This window comes from Mercenaria mercenaria, chromosome 1 (assembly GCF_021730395.1).
Source record: "Mercenaria mercenaria strain notata chromosome 1, MADL_Memer_1, whole genome shotgun sequence".
NCBI lineage: Eukaryota > Metazoa > Mollusca > Bivalvia > Venerida > Veneridae > Mercenaria > Mercenaria mercenaria.
Genome location: NC_069361.1, coordinates 107969600 through 107984717, shown reverse-complemented (window position 1 = coordinate 107984717; position 15118 = coordinate 107969600).

Genomic DNA, 15118 nt, shown 5'->3' with positions numbered 1-15118 from the left:
AATTTTTTTATTGAATTACTTTCCTTTTATGTTACTTTAAATAGCTTCTTTTGTAACCTTTTTTTTATTAGGGAAAAACCGAGATCACTTTTCTGTGGTACAACATGGATGGTACCTCCAATTTTTAGGTGTATCTTGACATATCTGTACCTGGTAAGGATTTTTTTTGTGGACTTAGATTTTTTTTCTGTGGACTAAGAATTTTTTTTTTAATTGTTTCCCTTTGTTCTTCCTGTCCTTTGGGCTTCAACAGTCAAGTTCTTTAAATTTTGCTCCCATCCTCCTCTGATATAACCCTTTGGGGGTATATTGCCCCACTTGGCAGAGCTATTGTTTAAGATATTGCCATAAGATTTTGACCACGTGTACAGTTTTGAACACATCTCGATGCTGACTTTCAGTGACCTTGTTTTGACCTACAGACCTACTTTGTTCTTTTTAAGGTACAACAATGGAATTTGGAGATCTTGTACAGTTTGGCACACAGATCTCAAAACTTAACTTTCAATGACTTTGAATAAAAACTGTTGACCTACTTTCTTAGTTTTTGTGCATCAGCATTGATATTTGGACCATATTTCGATCAGATTTCCATTTGGATGATTTTTCACAAAGTTACTGCCCTTTATTATTGCTTTCATTTTTAGCTCGACTATACGGAGTATAAGGAGAGCTATCCTACTCGACCTGGCCTTGGTTAAAGTTTTTTTTACACTTTCTCTTTTTTCTCCTTATCTCTGTAATTACATGATGGATTTGATTCAGACTTGAAATAGTTATTCCTCATGATCACCCACATCATCTGACATAAGGGCCATAACTCTGGCACCAATATTTCATGATTCATCCCCCCTTTTCACTTAGATTATCAGGTTAACAGTTTGATGCACTTTCACTCTATCTCTGTTATTACTGAATGGATTTGATTCAAACTTAAAATAGTTGTTCAACATCATCACCTACATCATATGACACAAGGTGCATAACTCTGTCACAAATTTTTCATGAATTATTCCCCCTTTTGACTTACAATTTCAGGTTAAAGTTTTGATGCACTTTCAGTCACTGTTATTACAGAATGGATTTGATTCAAACTTAAAATAGTTTTTCAACATCGTCACCCACATCATATTACACAAGGTGCATAACTCTGGCACCATTTTTTGTGCCCCACCGCCACCCCCCCATGAGTGGTGGGGGCATATAGATTTGCTCTGTCCGTCCATCCTTCCGAGAATGTTGTGTCGCGCCTAGCTCCAAAAGTATTTGACGTAGAGTCACAAAACTTTACAGGAATGCTGGTCAGCATGTGTAGTTGTGCACCTGGGGTTTCGCGTCCGGATTCATTCAGTCGTGTAGGAGTTATGGCCCCTGACTTATTAAAAAATTGGTCATTTTAATGTTGTGTCGCGCGTAGCTCCAAAAGTATTTGACATAAGAGTCACCAAAGTTTACAGGAATGTTGGTCAGCATGTGCAGTTGTGCACCTGGGGTTTCACGTCCGAATTCATTCAGTCATGAAGGAGTTGTGGCCCCAGACTTTGTAAAAATTGGTCGTTTTTATGCCCCCGAAGGGAGGCATATAGTTTTTGAACCGTCTGTCTGTCTGTTGGTCTGTCGGTCTGTCCGCAATTTTTGTGTCCGGTCCATATCTTTGTCATCGATGGATGGATTTTCAAATAACTTGGCATGAATGTGTACCACAGTAAGACGACGTGCAATGCGCAAGACCCAGGTCCGTAGCTCAAAGGTCAAGGTCACACTTAGACGTTAAAGGATAGTGCATTGATGGGCGTGTCCGGTCCATATCTTTGTCATCGATGGATGGATTTTCAAATAACTTGGCATGAATTTGTACCACAGTAAGACGACGTGCAGTGCGCAAGACCCAGGTCCGTAGCTCAAAGGTCAAGGTCACACTTAGACGTTAAAAGATAGTGCATTGATGGGCGTGTCCGGTCCATATCTTTGTCATCGATGGATGTATTTTCAAATAACTTGGCATGAATGTGTACCACAGTAAGACGACGTGTCATGCGCAAGACCCAGGTTCGTAGCTCAAAGTTCAAGGTCACACTTAGATGTTAAAGTATAGTGCATTGATGGGCGTGTCCGGTCCATATCTTTGTCATCGTTGGATGGATTTTCAAATAACTTGGCATGAATGTGTACCACAGTAAGATGACGTGTCACACGCAAGACCCAGGTCCGTAGCTCAAAGGTCAAGGTCACACTTAGACGTTAAAGATCATTTTTCATGATAGTGCATTGATGGGCATGTCCGGTCCATATCTTTGTCATTCATGCATGGATTTTAAAATAACTATGCATGAATGTGTGACACAGTAAGACGATGTGTCACGCGCAAGACCCAGCTCCGTAGGTCAAAGGTCCTAAACTCTAACATCGGCCATAACTATTCATTCAAATTGCCATCGGGGGCATGTGTCATCCTACGGAGACAGCTCTTGTTGTGTTGTGTCGCGCCTAGCTCCAAATGTATTTGACGTAGAGTCACAAAACTTTACAGGAATGTTAGTCACATATGCAGTTGTGAACCTGGTGTTTCGCGTCCAGATTCATTCAGTCGTGTAGGAGTTATGGCCCCTGACTTAGTAAAAAATTGGTCATTTTAATGTTGTGTCGCGCATAGCTCCAAAAGTATTTGACCTAGAGTCACCAAAGTTTACAGGAATGTTGGTCAGCATGTGCAGTTGTGCACCTGGGGTTTCGCGTCCAGATTCATTCAGTCATGTAGGAGTTGTGGCCCCTGACTTAGTAAAAAATTGGTCATTTTAATGTTGTGTCGCACGTAGCTCCAAAAGTATTTGACATAGTCACCAAAGTTTACAGGAATGTTGGTCAGCATGTGCAGTTGTGCACCTGGGGTTTTGTGTCCAAATTCGTTCAGTCATGCAGGAGTTATGGCCCCTGACTTATTTTGTTTTTTAAGCTTTTTCATTACACAAGACCAGACTTCTTGTCCAGACTTACTCAAAAAAAAAAGTTTGTGAAATATGTATGTTAAAATGTTAAAATGTACTTGACCTAGAATCATAAAACATTAGAGGATTGTTTTATAGCCTGTGAAATGTTCTCTTTAGGATTTTACTCAGCTAGGCCAGAGTTATGGCTAACTAAGTGAAAAAATACACATAAGGTTCTTAAAAGTTTGTGTTGCAGACATCTTAAAAATTATTTAACCTGAGTCATAAAACCATGTTACAGTGGCAGGAGTGGGGGGCACCTGTGTCCTATGGACATACATCAAGTTCATGAATTGTTCCCCCTTTTTACTAAGAATTTCAGGTTAGCAGTTTGATGCACTTTCACTCTATCTCTGTTATTGCTGAATGGATTTGATTCAAACTTAAAATAGTTGTTCAACATCATCACCCACATCATATGACACAAGGTGCATAACTCTGGCACAGAGTTTTCATGAATTATTTCCCCTTCTTCACTTAGAATTTCAGGTTAAAGCACTTTCACTCTATCTCTGTTATTACTGAATGGATCTGATTTAAACTTAAAATAATTGTTCAACATCATCATATGACACAAGGTGCATATCTCTGGCACCAATTTTGCATGAATTATATCCCTTTTTACTTAGAATTTAAGGATAATTTTGATGCATTTTCACTATATCTCACTTTTTAGCTCACCTGAGCCAAAGGCTCATGGTGAGTTTTTATGACCGCTCAATGTCCGTCGTCCGTAGTCCGTTGTGTGTCGTCCGTCGTGTGTCCGTCAACATTTTCTAAAAAGGTCTTCTTGAAAACCACTGGGCAGGATTACACCAAACTTCACAGGAATGATCATTGGATGGCCCCCTTTCAAAATTGTTCAAAGAATTGAATTCCATGCAGAACTCTGGTTGCCATGGCAACCGAAAGGAAAAACTTTAAAAATCTTATTGTCCAAAACCACAGGGCCTAGGGCTTTGATATCTGGTGTGTAGCATCATCTAGTGGTCCTCTACCAAGATTGTTCAAATTATCCCCCTAGGGTCAAATATGGCCCCGCCCCGGGGGTCAGATGGTTTATATAGACTTATATGGGGAAAACATTGAAAATCTTCTTGTACAAAAGAATTACTCCAAAAACTGCGAATTTAGCCTTGTCCGCACTCTAAGAGGAACACACACACACACACAGACAGACACACACACACACGTTTCTATGAAATCTAGGTCAAGTTGTTTGAAACTGGGATAAATGAGATTTCACACTTGGTAACTAGGTCATATCATAAAAGAACAGTGTTAACACTATTGAGGCTAGACTTACAAAGTCTGTTGAGATCAAGTTATCTGTAATAAAGTTTATTCTGTCTTTGACACAAATATTTTCCAAGAAAAACATTTTCTCTCTAGGCTCATCTCAACAGACTTATAAAACGCGATTCTGGGGTTATATAATGTCATGAAGAGGGATTAGTTCCACCTGTCAATAGCCACCCTAAACTGACCGGCAACAAGATTAATTGAACTATTTCAAATCACCTGTACCAGATGTTTGATTTTTCTCTAGAATGAAAGAAAGCAAAGCCTTTACCATGTTGTAAATTCCCTGCAGAAGTATGCTCAAGCATTTATAGTTGCTGAATCGCTAACGTTAAATATTTTTAACATTTACACCCTTCAACAAATTTTTATTACTTTCATTGTTATGGACAATATGACAGGAGTTTATGTTTTTAGCTCGACTATTCGAAGAATAGAGGAGCTATCCTACTCGCCTCGGCGTGAGCGTGAGCGTCACACAAATGTTAAAGTTTGCGTACCACCCCAAATATTTTCAAAGTGCATTGAGATATTGATTTGATATTTTGCATACTTGTTTACCATCATGACCCCAGTCTGTAAAAAGGAGGAGGCAACTCTGTCAAGCATTTTGACTGAATTATGGCCCCTTTTCAACTTAGAATAAATGTTAAAGTTTGCGTTCCACCCCAAATATTTTCAAAGTCCATTGAGATATTGATTTGATATTTTGCATACTTGTTTACCGTCATGACCCCAGTCTGTAAAAAGGAGGAGGCAACTCTATCGAGCATTTTGACTGAATTATGGCCCCTTTTCGACTTAGAATAAATGTTAAAGTTTGCGTACCACCCCAAATATTTTCAAAGTCTGCGTACCACCCCAAATATTTTCAAAGTCCATTGAGATATTGCTTTGATATTTTGCATACTTGTTTACCATCATGACCCCAGTCTGTAAAAAGGAGGAGGCAACTCTGTCAAGCATTTTGATTGAATTATGGCCCCTTTTCAACTTAGAATAAATGTTAAAGTTTGCGTACCACCCCAAATATTTTCAAAGTCCATTGAGATATTGATTTGATATTTTGCATACTTGTTTACCGTCATGACCCCAGTCTGTAAAAAAGAGGAGGCAACTCTATCAAGCATTTTGACTGAATTATGGCCCTTTTTCGACTTAGAATAAATGTTAAAGTTTGCGTACCACCCCAATTATTTTCAAAGTCCATTGAGATATTGCTTTGATATTTTGCATACTTGTTTACCATCATGACCCCAGTCTGTAAAAAGGAGGAGGCAACTCTATCAAGCATTTTGACTGAATTATGGCCCCTTTTCGACTTAGAATAAATGTTAAAGTTTGCGTACCACCCCAAATATTTTCAAAGTCTGCGTACCACCCCAAATATTTTCAAAGTCCATTGAGATATTGCTTTGATATTTTGCATACTTGTTTACTATCATGACCCCTGTTTGTAAAAAGGAGGAGGCAACTCTATCAAGCATTTTGACTGAATTATGGCCCCTTTTCGACTTAGAATATGCTTATTGTAATGTTATAGTTTTACTCATAGCTTATATTATACTATCAAGCACTGAGAATAGTCGAGCGCACTGTCCACTGACAGCTCTTGTTATCATAATATCATAAGAACTGTTTTTGAAAACGTTAGATGGACTTCTGTGGTCAATTAGTATAGATATATTTAGTAATATGAATTTTTAGCTCCACTATTCGGAGAATAGGGGGGCTGTTCAACTCGCCTCGGCGTCGGCGCTGGCGTGACCTTTCTTGGTTAAAGTTTTTCAACAACCTTTGTTTTTCTGTCATATCTTTGTTACTATTGCTTATATCTTATTGTAACTTCACATAAACATTGTCCAGCATACAAGCAAATTATGTGCAGGGGCTGGGCCCATTATATATAAGGTCAAGGTCACCAAGGTGTTAAACTTAGGTTATTTTTAAGGTTAAAGCTTTTCGGCAACCTTTGTTTTTTCTGTCATATCTTTGTTACTATTGCTTATATCTTACTGTAAGTTCACATAAACATTGTCTAGCATACAAACAAAGTATGTGCAGGGGCTGGGCCCATTATACCAAAGGTCAAGGTCACCAAGGTGTTGAACTTAGGTTATTTTTAAGGTTAAAGTTTTTCGGCAACCTTTTTTAGCTCACCTGTCACAAAGTGATGAGGTGAGCTTTTGTGATCGTGTAGCGTCCGGCGTCCATGCGTAAATTTTCGCTTGTGACCACTCTAGAGGTCACATTTTTCATGGGATCTTTATGAAAGTTGGTCAGAATGTTCATCGTGATGATATCTAGGTCAGGTTCGAAACTGGGTCAAGTGCGGTCAAAAACTAGGTCAGTAGGTCTAAAAATAGAAAAACCTTGTGACCTCCCTAGAGGCCATATTTTTCAATGGATCTTCATGAAAATTGGTCAGAATGTTCATCTTGATGATATCTAGGTCAAGTTTGAGACTGGGTCACGTGCGGTCCAAAACTAGGTCAGTAGGTCTAAAAATAGAAAATTCTTGTGACCTCCCTAGAGGCCATATTTTTTAATGGATCTTCATTAAAATTGGTCAGAATGTTGACCTTGATGATATCTAGGTCAAGTTTGAAACTGGGTCATGTGCGGTCAAAAACTAAGTCAGTAGGTCTAAAAATAGAAAAACCTAGTGAGCTCTCTAGAGGCCATATTTTTCAATCGATCTTCATGAAAGTTGGTCTGAATGTTCACCTTGATGATATCTAGGTCAAGTTCGAAAGTGGTTCACGTGCGGTCAAAAACTAGGTCATTAGGTCTAAAAATAGAAAAACCTAGTGACCTCTCTAGAGACCATATTTTTCAATGGATCTTCATGAAAAATGGTCAGAATGTTTACCTTGATGATATCTAGGGCAAGTTTGAAAGTGCGTCACGTGCGGTCAAAAACTAGGTCATTAGGTCTAAAAGTAGAAAAACTTTGTGACCTCCCTAGAGGCCATATTTTTCTATGGATCTTCATGAAAATTGGTCAGAATGTTCATCTTGATGATATATAGGTCAAATTCGAAACTGGATCACGTGCGTTTTAAAACTAGGTCAGTAGGTCTAAAAATAGAAAATCCTTTTGACCTCCCTAGAGGCCATATTTTTCAATGGATCTTCATGAAAATTGGTGAGAATGTTCACCTTGATGATATCTAGGTCAAGTTTGAAACTGGGTCACGTGTGGTCAAAAACTAGGTCAGTAGGTCTAAAAATAGAAAAACCTTGTGACCTCTCTAGAGGCCATATTTTTCAATCGATCTTCATGAAAGTTGGTCTGAATGTTCACCTTTATGATATCTAGGTCAAGTTCGAAAGTGGGTCATATGCCATCAAAAACTAGGTCAGTAGGTCTAAAAATAGAAAACCTTGTGACCTCTCTAGAGGCCATACTGTTCAGGAGATCTTCATGAAAATTGGTGAGAATGTTCACCTTGATGATATCTAGGTGAAGTTCGAAACAGGGTCACGTGCGGTCAAAAACTAGGTCATTAGGTCAAAAAATAGAAAAACCTTATGACCTCTCTAGAGGCCATACTTTTCATGAGATCTTCATGAAAATTGTTGAGAATGTTCACCTTGATGATATCTAGGTCAAGTTTGAAACTTGGTCACGTGCGGTCAAAAACTAGGTCATTAGGTCAAATAATAGAAAAACCTTGTGACCTTTCTAGAGGCCATATTTTTCAAATGATCTTCATGAAAATTGGTCAGAAATTTTATCTTGATGATGTCTAGGTCAAGCTCAAAACTGGGTCACATGAGCTCTAAAACTAGGTCACTATGTCAAATAATAGAAAAAACGACATCATACTCGGTTCAAAACTAGGTCATGTGGGGACAGGTGAGCGATTCAGGACCATCATTGTCCTCTTGTTTCTGACATATCTTTGTTACTATTGCTTATATCTTACTGTAAGTTCACAAAAACATTGTCCAGCATACAAAGTATGTGCAGGACCTGGGCTTATTATACCCAAGGTCAAGGTAATAAAGTTGTTATACTTGGAATTATTTTCATGTTAAATTTTATCGAAACTTTCGTTTATAGACATATCTTTGGTAACTTGAAATTAAAAATATTTCTTTATAATTATCATCTGCATGTGTGGTTACATTCCCTGTAACTCTAATTGTATTTTTGACAGAATTATGCCCCTTTCATACTTTAATTTTTTGACAAACTTGGTTTCTTCACATAACTTTGGTACTCTATAAGATAATGACTTGAAACTCAAAATATATCTTTACCATCATCATCTGCATGTGTGGTAACAATCCGACTAACTCTAATTTGTGTTCTTGACAGAATTATGCCCATTTGGTGTATCTTCCTCTTAAAATAGAGGTCTCTTATAGAGACATATATTCATTTTACTGTCAAATCGCCGAATAGTGGAGCGCGCTGTCTTACGGACAGCTCTTGTTTACAGAACCAATAATAGATAGTACATGTATAATTTCATAAAGAATTCCTGATTATCTAATAGGTTATATATTTAAAAATAATTATTTAAACATCTCCCTTCTTTTAATTTCTCGCACAAACTTCCTAAGTATAAATTAAAGACACATTTGACCAAGTTCTGAATTCGACAGATGAAGTAAGCAATAATTCAGTATTGTTTTATTGGATATTTTTGAACTTTGTTTTATTAGATATTTTTGAACTTTTTATTTTTTGTTTTTGGTATTTTTCGGGATATATAGTTGGGGTATAGTCACACTGTCACAGTTTGATCATGCGATGGCATTTAATAGCAGAGGAAGAGACCCAAGGGGCATCTCTAGGCATTGTTCCAGGCATGGGCAGACATCAGATTAAAATCGCCGACCTTCCATATATAAGCCACCCGGACGGTTTATGCGCATGAAGAATTGGAACATCTCATGTAAAGTCTGGAACCTTTACCATTCGGCTATAGAGGCCTCTCTTGAAATTATGTGAACAGTGCAAAAGTATAATTAAAGTATATCTTGAAAGTTACTAAATATTATGACTGCCAGTTATTGTTTCGACCGATTGTGTGATTTGATTAATAAACTTTCTCTCATCAAAGGCACTGACCTACAAATTTTGGCAAGAATGATTTTTCTTTTAAATTGAAGTTCGGTCATATTATGAACATTAAAATACGAGTTTTTGTTTCTAAATTATCTTTAATTTCCTCAAGAAAAACAAGATGCCAGAATCGGGAATTGAGCCCGGGCAGCCACAGCAATGAAAATTTTCCTGCTGCTAAGGACCTGAATATGTATACAACAATATTTATAATTAGGCAGTTTACCTCGAGTAAAATGTTATAAACACTTCTGGTCCAGTGTAAAAATTAGTAAAAACAACCAATTCTCATGTGTTTCAATAACATAAAGTCTGTCAGTAATTAATTCAAAGCTTTCTTAAGATTTATAGCATTAATTACTTGTTACCTAAAATTTTCTCTTTTTAGCTCACCTTGTCACGAAGTGACAAGGTGAGCTATTGTGACTGCTTGATGTCCGTCGTGCGTAGTATGTCGTCCGTCAACAATTTCTACAAAAATCTTCTTGAAAACCACTTGGCAGAATTACACCAAACTTCACAGGAATGATCCTTGGGTGGCCCCTTAATTTTATATAGGAAAATCTTCAAAAATTTTCTTAAAATAAACCAGAAGACATAGAGCTTAGATATTTCACATGTAGCATTGCCTAGTGGACCTCTACAAAATATGTTCAAATCATGACCCCCGGGGTCAAAATTGACCCCACCCCAGGGGTCACTTCATTTTACATAGGAAAATCTTCAAAACTTTTTTGAAAATAAACCAGAAGGCCTAGAGCTTAGATATATAACCTGTAGCATTGCCTAGAGGACCTCTACAAAATTTGTTCAAATCATGACCCCCGGGATTAAAATTGACCCCGCCCCAGGGGTCACTTGATTTTACATAGGAAAATCTTCAAAAAATTTCTAAAAATAAACCAAAAGGCCTAGAGCTTAGATATTTGACATGTAGCATTGCGTAATAGACTTCTACCAAATTTATTCAAATCATGACCCCCGGGGTCAAATTGACCCCGCCCATGGGGTTACTTGATTGTACATAGAAAAATCTTCAAAATTTTCTAAAAATAAACCAGAAGGCCTAGACCTTAGATATTTGACATGTAGCATTGCCTAGTGGACCTCTACAAATTTGATCAAATCATGACCCCCGGGGTCAAAATTGACCCCGCCCCAGGGGTCACTTGATTTTACATAGGAAAATCTTCAAAAAAATTCTAAAAATAAACCAGAAGGCCTAGATCTTAGATATATGACCTGTAGCATTGCCTAGTGGACCTCTACAAAATTTGTTCAAATCATGACCCCCGGGGTCAAATTGACCCTGCCCCATGGGGTTACTTGATTGTACATAGAAAAATCTTCAAAGTTTTCTAGAAATAAACCAGAAGCCCTAGAGCTGAGATATTTCACATGTAGCATTGCCTAGCGGACCTCTACAAAATTTGTTCAAATCATGACCCCCGGGGTAAAATTGGCCCCGCCCCAGGGGTTACTTGATTGTACATCGGAAAATCTTCCAAAAAAGTTCTAAAAATCATCAGTTTGACATTTAAAACATGTGGCTCATATTATTAGTCCCCTACTGGTTGAAAACAAGTTTCGGGGACTATAGGAATGCGCTTTTCCGTCATTCTGTCATTCCGTCCGTCCACAATTTCTTGTCCGGTCCATAACTCTGTCATCCATGAAGGGATTTTAATATTACTTGGCAAAAATGTTCCCCATGATGAGATGACGTGTCATGCGCAAGACCCGGACCTCTACCTCAAAGGTCAAGGTCACAATTGGAGGTCAAAGGTCAACAGGGCTTTTTTCCAGTCCGGTCCATAACTCTGACATCCATGAAAGGAATTTTAATATTACTTGGCACAAATGTACCTCATAATAAGCCGATGTGTCATGCCCATCTTCCAGACTTCTAGCTCAATTGTCAAGGTCACACTTAGCAGTCAAATGTTAGCATTGCATGAAAGGGTCTGCTTTGTGTCCTGTCCATAACTCTGTCATTCATTAAGGGATTTTAATATCACTAGGCACAAATATTCCCCATGAGGAGACGACTTGTCAGGCGCAAAACCCGGATCTCTTGCTCAAAGGTCAAGGTCACAACTGGAGGTCAAAGGTCAACAGGGCTTTTCTCCTGTCCGGTCCATAACTCTGCCATCTATGAAGGGATTTTAATATTACTTGACACAAATGCACCTCATAATAAGACGATGTGTCGTGCCCAACTTTCAGACCCCTAGCTCAAAGGTCAAGGTCACACTTAGCAGTCAAATGTTAACATGGCATGAACAGGGTCTGCTTCGTGTCCGGTCCATAACTCTGTCATTCATTAAGGGATTTTAATATCACTAGGCACAAATATTCCCCATGAGGAGACGACGTGTCATGCGCAAGACCCAGACCCCTAGCTCAAAGGTCAAGGTCACAATTGGAGGTCAAATGTCAACAGGGCTTTTTTCCTGTCCGGTCCATAACTCTGCCATCCATGAAGGGATTTTAATATTACTTGGCACAAATGTTCCCCATGATGAGACGACATGTCATGCGTAACACCCAGAACCCTGGCTTAAAGGTCAAGGTCACACTTTGAGATCAAAGGTCAATAGGATTTTTTTCCTTTCCGGTCTATAACTTTGTCATGCAAGGCAGGATTTAAATATCAGTTGGCACAAATATTTCCCTGGACGAGACAACATGTCACGCGCAAAACCCGGGCCCTAAGTCTAAGGTCAAGGTCACATTTAGAGACCAAAGGTCAGATACAAAAATGACTTTGTCATGAGCATTTCTTCTTCATGCATGGAGGGATTTTGATGAAACATGGCACAAATGTTCACCACTATGAGACGGATTGTCATGCACACGAACCAGGTCTCTAGGTTTAAGGTCAAGGTCATACTTAGAGGTCAAAGGTTAAATTTAAGAATGACTGTCCAGAGCATTTCTTCTTCATGCATGGAGGGATTTTGATGTAACTTGGCACAAATTTTCATTGCCATGATGCACCCTTTTTTAAGAATTACCTCCATTTGTTGTTACTACAAATAGATTATATTGTTACTTTTTTATTACTGGCCGAAGGGAAAAATCGAGACCACTTTTCTGTCCTGTTTGTTTTTGGGTTTTTTTGTTGTATTTTTATTAATTTCCCTTTGTTGTTACTATAGATAACTTATATGATAACTTTTTCATAATTTGCCAGAATAAATCCATATGAAAGCAACTATAGGTTTTTATGTATACAAGTTTTAATCCAAGTGTTTTGTTATAACATATTGTATATATAGTACAATATTGTTTATACATCATTGACATATATCAATTTATTATGATATACTGCAGTAGAAACAATAAGGTGCCTTCCAGTAGGGGACTTTGTATTGCATGGCAATACTTCATTCACTTGTTTATTTGATATTCATGGAATTTGATCAGAATGATTTTCATGATGAAATCTTAAGTCGTGTTCGAATCTGGTTATCTGTAGTAAAAAACTAGGTCACCTGGTTTAATCAAAGAAAATCCTTGTGTAGGCAACAAGGGCTGCATTTTTCATTTGATGTGCACGAAACTTGATCAGTATGTTTGTTATCATGATGTCTTGAATGGTTTTGAACTTGGGTCATGTGGAGGCAAATCAAAGGAAAAGCTTGTTTACTCCCTAGAGGCCATGTTCTTTGCTCCAGTCTTCACGAAACTTTGTTTTCATGAAATCTTGGTAGAGTTCTAATCTGGGTCATGTGGGGTGCAAAAACTAGTTCACTAGGTCAAATCAAAGAAAATGCTTGTTTACACTCTAGAGGCCACGTTTTTTTTTCCAATCTTGATGAAAATTGGTCAGAATATTTGTCTCATGAAATGACTAGGTCAAACACGTTTTCACTGTTGCGGTGTGTTACTCAGGTGAGCGGCCTAGGGCCATCTTGGCCCTCTTGTTTCCGTTGTCCTATGATCTCGAGGACAGAGCTTTGATAATCAATATCTGTTTGGTGTTATAATAATTTTTTTCTACATACAGTTCAAGTATTGAAATTACTGTAACTGCATCTAAAGCATGATTTAACATGACAATAAACTATTGATACTTTTTTTTTGGTACTAAACACTCATTTCTACTTAATTTGCAATTTAAAGATGATACATTTATGAAAGTATAAAGTTGATTAACATGTGAAATAAAACGTTGGCAAGCACTTCTATACAGACGTAAAGGTCATTAAGGAGAACTATGATCCAGGGCACTGGAGTCATTCAAGGGTTATGTTACATCATGAATTCATTTGCAATGATCTCTAATGAGATGGTGATTATTATAGCTGGGATGAAAATTGCCTAGCTCAGACCGCATTTGTCCAGTTGTTAGAGTCAGAGATTAGAGATATTGTAATTTTTTTTAGAAAGTGCTATCAAAGAGGATTGATTTTATGGCCAAGTGCTTTACATTTAATGACTCTAACGACTGATGCCAGTCTATCTTGAGGCCACATTTTATACTTGATCATCATAAAACTGTTAGAATGTTTGTCTCTGTGAAATCTTAGCAAAGTTTAAAATTGGTTAATTTGAGTTCAAAAGCTAGGTCACTTAGTTAAATCTAGGAAAACATTGCTAACACTCCAGAGGTCACATTTTCTATTTGATTATCATTAAGCTTTTTCAGAATGTTTCTGTGTAAAATCTAGATCAAGCTCAAATGTGGGATGACTGAGGTCAAAAGTTCTAGAGGAACAACAAACATTTCATTTAAATCAGTCCCACATCGATGTGGGTTCGAGCCTCACTCAGGGCATTGAATTCTCCATGTGAAAAAGTCATCCAGCTGGCTTACCGAAGGTCGGTAATTCTACCCAGGTGCCCGCTCCTGATGAAATAATGCATGGATGGGCACCTGGGGTCTTCCGCCACTATCAAAGCTGGAAAGTCGCCATATGACAAATACTTGCATTGTGTGACGTTTAACCCAACAAAATAAATCAAATCAAATCATTCAAATTATGATTTCTAGGGTTAAAATTCAAGTGACCCAATTTTGAATTCCTATATATTTAATAACAAAATATTCTGACCAGATCTCATGTGAATGAAATAGAAATTTTTGCATATAAAATGTCAATAACATTTTTGTATTTACTAAGTCTAGATCTTTGTATAGACAAACAGGTAGAAAATGGGGTCACTCGTAAAGTAAACAATATATTTCTATGATAACCTAGTTTCAAAACATTACTTAGATGCCATGAAGATTCTTTTAGGTTTTGTGTATTTAAGATGAAAAATGTTGGCAGTAGAGTGCCAACTGCTTTTCTATATTTTGAAAATAGTGGCATACATTTTGACACTCAGATGACTTAGTTTCGAAACAGGAGAAAATTTCATACAGGCAAACAATTTGACCATGTTCTGTTGATCAGAAAGAAAGTGTGTCATATTGAGAGTTAAGAGTTTTCTGTGATTCAGTCTAGTGACCTACTTTTTTACCCCATAACTTTGGTTAGGTTTCACAACTATAAACATTCCATCAGTGATCCATGTAAATGGAGTAAAGGTGTGGCCTCTTTGTTGTTAAAAGGAATTTTATATAATTTTAAATATTGACCTAGTTTTTTTAACCCAAAATAACCAAATTTCAGATTTGAACTAGATTCACATAATGACAGTTTGAGCTTTTGTGATCGCCCTTCTACCTTGACGACCTGGTGTTATGGTGCTAGGAAAGGAAGAACAATGCCACAACAGCCACATACAGTATGCAGGA